Here is a 6,658-nt window from a genome sequence, read left to right as displayed (position 1 = left end):
AAGAATATAACTTTTCCTGTCTCATTGGTAATGTGATAGCAAAATAAGTGACAAGGTTTAATTGTCTCTGGAAGAAAAGCTTTTAAAAATGTATTCTGTAATATGCAACATATTTAGAGCTTACGATAAGCAATTTCTCTCAGGAGGAAGTTTTTCAAGGAAAAAAAAGTGACTCTAAAAGTAATTTCAGCAGCAAAGTAGATTAAATATCCACCATATTAGTCACAGAGCATTAGATGGAATTGAATTGACTGAGCAGAGGTCAAAGAGTGGCTGAAGTTTTCAGCCCACCAGAGGAGCAATAAAATCCAGCCATACTTAAAATCATTAACTTTAAACCCTTTGATATGAGATCCAAAACCTCACTGCTCATACTATGAACTTCCAAATGCCATGCCTGGTAAAAGAATAAATCCCTTCAAAAGATCTACATTTCATGAAATACTTTAAGGGGAGTAGAAAGCAACAGAACGAAACTGGAGTTTCCAGGTTTCTCCAACAAATATATATCTCTCCAAGGCTTATTAAACAAACAAACTTCTGTTCCACCCGCCAAAACATTCTCAGGCCAGTGTGCTCCAACTGAATGTAATCTGTCAAAGACTTAAAGTTGATTTCTGGAAAGAAAGGCAAACCTCATGGGTGTGACCTTTCTCCTTTCCCTTCCCTTCTCTCAACCCTAGCAAAGGTCTGAATCCTCATGGCCACCTTCTGGGAGGTCCTGAACTCATACCTGAGGGGCAGCGGCTTCAGGGTTCTTTGGTTTTGCTGTACTGTTTTATTTGTAACAACGTCAAACTGGCTACAAGTCACCTAAAAAGACACACTATGTGAGAAATCTAAGACCTACAGCGCCCATGCACAGTCAGACGGAAAGTAGCTTGAAGTAAGTCTCTGAACTTAGAAGTTGATCAGCAGAGACAACTCAAAATTGAAGCAATGGCTGGCAAGTAATTAAACATACTGGAGAAAGGGTCTCATGTCGTCAAGCTAATTCCTAAATAACAGACAGTGAAGGACAAAAGATAATGCACCTTTCCTAACCATTAAACAACTTCTCTGTTCTTTCTTCCATTTGAAACTAGTTTGCTTGTCATTGCTAAGTGCACTGAGTTCTGTATCCATCAGTTAACAATATCAATTTTTGAATATCTATTAAGGGTGCAAGCAGTGTGTCAATAAATAACGTGATGTCCTCTTTACAGGTGGTTATAGGAAAGAATGAAATGCTGATTTTAGGGGGAAATTTTGCTTTTAATTACCATTGTATTTATAACTAAACTAAAATTGTTCCTGAGAAAGCAGGTAGTTCGATAGAGTTTCCTGAGTGCTTAGGCTAATGTACATTTGGAATAATGTTTTAGGAAAAAAATGTGTCTGGTCGGGCATGGTGGCTCAGGACTATAATCCCAGCACTTTGGGGGCTGAGGCGGTTGGATCACTTGAGGCCAGGAGCTCAAGACTTGCCTGGCCAACATGGCAAAACCCCATCTCTACTGAAAAAAAAAAAAAAAAATTAGCCGGGTGTGGTAGCACGTGCCTGTAATCCCAGCTACTCCAGAGGCTAAGGCAGGAGAATTGCTTAAACCTGGGAGACAGAGGTTGCAGTGAGCCAAGATTATGCCATTGCACTCCAGCCTGGATGACAAAAAAAAAGAATCTGTCTCGGATTAAAAAAAAAAAAGAAAAAAGAAAAAAATGTGTCCAAGAAAGGCAAATGTATGTGAATTTGAGTGATGAGAACTACAGCATTTTAAAAGATAGTGAGCATTACATTGTTGAGCAGGCAGTAAAAGTTCAACTTTTGACAACGTGAGGAGAAACAGGATCTCCAAACACTAAGAGTTATATCAGGAACAGACCCATCCCTACATGGAGTTTAGCTGCTCTTACATGGGCCAAAGAACCACCACTAAGCCTTGAGGTTGGGCAGAACCATGTACAATTAGGAAGCTACACTGGAATGTGAGAAACCCTATATTATAATTCAATTGAGAAGCATTTATATTGAGAAAGGATAGTCCTATGAAAAGTTAGGAGCCCTAAATAAGCCTGTCTGTATGAACAAGCCTGTATGTATGTGTCTGTGTATGCATTTATGACATATATGGCTTCCGTGAGGGTTTTTCTAAAACTTTAGTAGGAAGCCAGGCACAGTGGCTCACTCCTGTAATTCCAGCACTTTGGGAGGCCGAGGCAGGTGGATCACCTGAGGTTAGGAGTTCAAGACCACCCTGGCCAACACAGTGAAACCCCGTCTCTACTAAGAATGCAAAAATCAGCTGGGCATGGTGACTGTAGTCCCAGCTACTCGGGACGCTGAGGCAGAATTGCTTGAACCTGGGAGGTGGGGGCTGCAGTAAACCGAGATAGCACCACTGCACTCCAGCCTAGGCGACACAGTGAGACTCTGTCTCAAAAAAACGAATAAAATAAAACTTTAGTAGGAGAGCTTTAGGAAGGGAATTGCATAGATTATTCACCACTCGTTGTCTGTGTGAGTTTGTGCAACCGGCTTCACTTTCTCCCGCCTCATTTTATGTGTCTGTTAGACACAGGTCATAGTAACAGTTCTAATATCATGTGGTTATTGCAAAGATTCGCTGAATTAATACATGTAGGCATTAGAGCAATACTTGGTACACACAAAGCATTTAAATATTTTCTTTTAGTATTGCTTTTTTTAAAAAATAAGTAGTGAATACACATGGTACAAAATTTAAAAGGTATGAATCGATACACGGTGAAAAATAAGTTAACTTTCTATCACTATCCCCTGGACTCTCAGTTCTCTTCCCTCAGGCAGTCATGCTTACCAGATTTTCATGTAAACTTTTAGAGATATCATATACATGTAATATGTGCATGTTTATAAAGAAAATCAATGATGGACTACTCTGCACATCATTCTGCACTTTGCTTATTTCACTTAATATCCATTTTGAAGATATTTTCATATCAGTTCTTACAGGAAAAGACCTGCTCATTTCCATAGCAATATATGGTATTTTATTAAATGTAAGTGCCCTGATTTATTAAGCAGTTCCCTTTGGATGTACGTGTAGATTGTTCCAATCTTTTGCTGTCATAAACAATGTTTCAGTGTGCACACGTAAATAGACATCTTGCGCATATGTATGTTTATATCTGTAGGAAAAATGCCTACAAGTGAAATTACTGGGTCAAAGAATATGTACATGCCTGATCTTGACAAAATTGTTCAACTGTCTGAAAGGAGATCTTCAGATGTGTATGGTACTTTGTCCAGTTAAATTACATTGCAAACAAAAGATATTTCATGTCATAACTGTTTTGAGAGTTGGAGTCTTATTCTGTCACCTAGGCTGGAGTACAGTAGCACAAACATAGCTCACTACATCCTCCACCTCCTTGGCTCAAGCCATCCTCCCCCTTCAGCCTCCTAAGTAGCTGGGACTGTAGTCATGCACCACCATGCATGGCTAACTTTTAAATTTTTGGTAGAGACTGGGGTCTCGCTATGTGGCCCAGACTGGTCTCAAACTCATGGCCTCAAGCAATCCTTCTGCCCCAACCTGTAGAGTCAGTGGGATTACAGGTGTAAGCCACTGTACCTCACCTCATATAACAATTTTTAAAGGAAGAAATCTATCTGTCATCCAATATCACTTGATGTAAAATGCCTTATAGTTTTAAAAAGATTATTTGTGATTATTTTTTACTAAGTCATCTTCTCCTCCAGAAGTTATACAGCTAATGAAGTAAGTTTGCTCAGTCTGGATACCTATGGTAGATTGTGTGTCTGTACAATTTACACTGATCACATTATAAAAATAGAATTTAGGGCTGGAAGTCAACAGAGAAATTATTTCTCCAATCCTCTCATCTGACAGATGAGAACTCAAGGGACATCTGGCTTAGGTTATGTACCCATGGTGAGATGTGGCACCAGAGGCAGGAAAAGGCCTAGAAGTTGGGGGCCCTCATTCAGGGTCAGGCCTCCCTCTCCACACGATTGTCTCTTCCCAAATTTTAGAATCTGGGTACCCCACGAAGCCCAAATCAGAAGACAAGAAGTAACGTTCAAACTTATATAAGAGTAATTTTTTATAATTAGGCAGGGATCCGGGGTGGCAATGGTGAATAAAGACTGCAATTCACATATCAATGTGTCTAACTGGGATAGCGAGGAAATAAATAAGGTCCTCTGTAAATTACGTCTAACAACAAATATTCAGGACATCAAAAGTTGTATCAATAAAATCAACACTCCTATGGTTCTTCTCTGATGAGGTATGCAAAACTATCTCTTTATGTCTTTTATATCTTTAGACATATGAAATGTTTCATTCCCAGAGACGTTGTACATGTAGTTTTCTGAAGAATAAAAGATTTTTCTTGAGCAAAATTCAGTGAAAAGAATGTAATAGCACTTAATACATAAGCTAAAGTTTATTTCATAGGTAGCAAAAAACCAAATTCTCTCTCCAAATTCAGAAGTTCTCCCTCAAAATATAAGTCCCTTTGAGGTGCACTTTCTCAGAAGGCAGACAACAGTAGTCAAATGTTTATACAGCACCCACTTTAACATCCCACATAGAAGATGACAGGCTGGAAGAATTAACTGTAAATCAAGAAACTGGTTTTTAGCATTAACATCAAAAACATGAATATCATCTCTTTACTATAAATAAATAATTGTATTTAAAATTAGACTCGTTTACATAACATAAATTCATATCTGATGAAAGGAAAAACATAAATAATCAAAACACTCCACAGCATCCCTTAAGAGAGGCTGAAGAACAGTGTTTGAGAAATACTATCTGTGACTTCCATAATGAGACAGCAGCATCATTTTGTTTCCTACGATACAGGATTCTCCATGGAACATCTTTTATTTACCCCATACATAAAACACCAAAGCTAAAAGTTGACGTGGCCTCACATAAAATTAGCTCTGCTACAAATCCCAAACCATGTACATAACGTGACTAATTATTTCCCTGCTTATTTGGCTGGTATCATTAGAGCACATCTCATTTTACTGTTTTTGTATGTGCTTTTACATGTTTCTCCAATTTGATATTATCTGTTACAAACAGTCAGCTACTTACCGGCTGCTTCCAAAGTATTTTGTAACAAGCCCAGGCGGGTGCTTAATGAGCCTATTACACGAGCTGCAGGGAGAAGAGGCTGTTGTGAGCCCCTTTCTGCCTGTCCCCTTTTGAGTTTATAAGGTGAGAGAAAGCTGTCGAGAGCAGAGTTTAAATAAGCCTTTGCTGGCTGATCTACCTGTGAATAGGACTGGTGTGTTTCAGTTAGAAAGTGAGTGGCTCCAGGGAGCATCTTTTTGGGGTTGATTTGGCAGCTGCATAAGCCTCCTGACTGGGTCCTTCCAGAGTCTGGGCCCTTCCAGAGCCTGGATAGATAAATTATCATCTTCACACCAAGCATAAAGTTGAGCAAATAACTCTTTTCCAGACTCTGATGTCAGTCTGCATCTTAAAGGACAGGGTCTAGCCCCATAAATTCTACTGGATATAAATGATCAGCTTGACTCAGTGCCATAGTGAAGGCTCCTAAGAGCTGAGGTCAGAGCAAACAACAATTTTATCCTACCTCTGCCCCCTCCCAGCTCTGGGACCTTGAGCAAGTTACTTGCTAAACCTATTTGTGTTTCAGTTTCCTCATCTGCACAATAGGCGTGATAATCATGCCTCCCTCAATTGTTTTGAGGATTAAGTGTTGCATGTAAATTACTTACTTTGCACAGGTTTCTTATTGTCTGTGGCTGTTCCCAGTACATAGTGAGTGTTTTCCCTGGGGAGTATAGATTCATATCCACCTCACTGCCCACCAGAGAGCCAGGTAAAAAGAGGGGACACCCAAATGCTTATTTGAATAAAATTTCTAAGTGTGTTAACACACTACAGTTGGTTCAAAAAAAACTTAACACAAAAAGTAGCAATTTTTTATGTAAAAAATTTATTTTAAAAATTTATTAATAAACATTTTTATTAAAAATTTCTTATTAAAAATTTTTTATTAAAAAATTAAAAATTTTTATTTAAAAAATTGTCAAATATCATTTTTATTGACTAATAATGTATTCTGTTTTATTTTGTTATTTGTTATTGAATTTCTCCAACACCATCACCCCAGTCAGACCAGGTAGCCCAGTGCTTTGTATTTTTGTATTTCTCTATCTCAAAAAGTTTTCTAGAATTGAAAGTAGATATGCAAGGACTCTTCCTGTATTTTGTGAAAGATTAAACAAGGCTGGGCGTGGTGGCTCACACCTGTAATCCCAGCACTGTGGGAGGCCGAGGCAGGTGGATCACTTGTGCCCAGTAGTTCGAGATCAGCCTCGAACATAGCGAAACCCTGGGCAGCATAGCGAAACCCTGACTCTAGGAAAAATACAAAAATTCACCAGGCATGGTGGCATGCACCTATAGCCTCAGCTACTTGGGATGCTGGGGTGAGAGGGTCGCTTGAGCCCGGGAGGCAGAGGTTGCAGTGAGCAAGACTGCACCAGTGCACTCCAACCTGGGTGACAGAGTGAGACTGTGTTTAAAAAATAATAATAAAAGCTAAACTAGGATACTCACATGGGTGTGTGGTGTGTGTGTACACAGCATGTGTGTTTCTGTGTGTGTTTTCCGTTGAATTTGGA

The sequence above is a fragment of the Pan paniscus genome, chromosome 16, assembly GCF_029289425.2.
Source record: "Pan paniscus chromosome 16, NHGRI_mPanPan1-v2.0_pri, whole genome shotgun sequence".
Taxonomy (NCBI): Eukaryota; Metazoa; Chordata; class Mammalia; order Primates; family Hominidae; genus Pan; species Pan paniscus.
Note: the sequence above shows the minus strand (reverse complement) of the source record.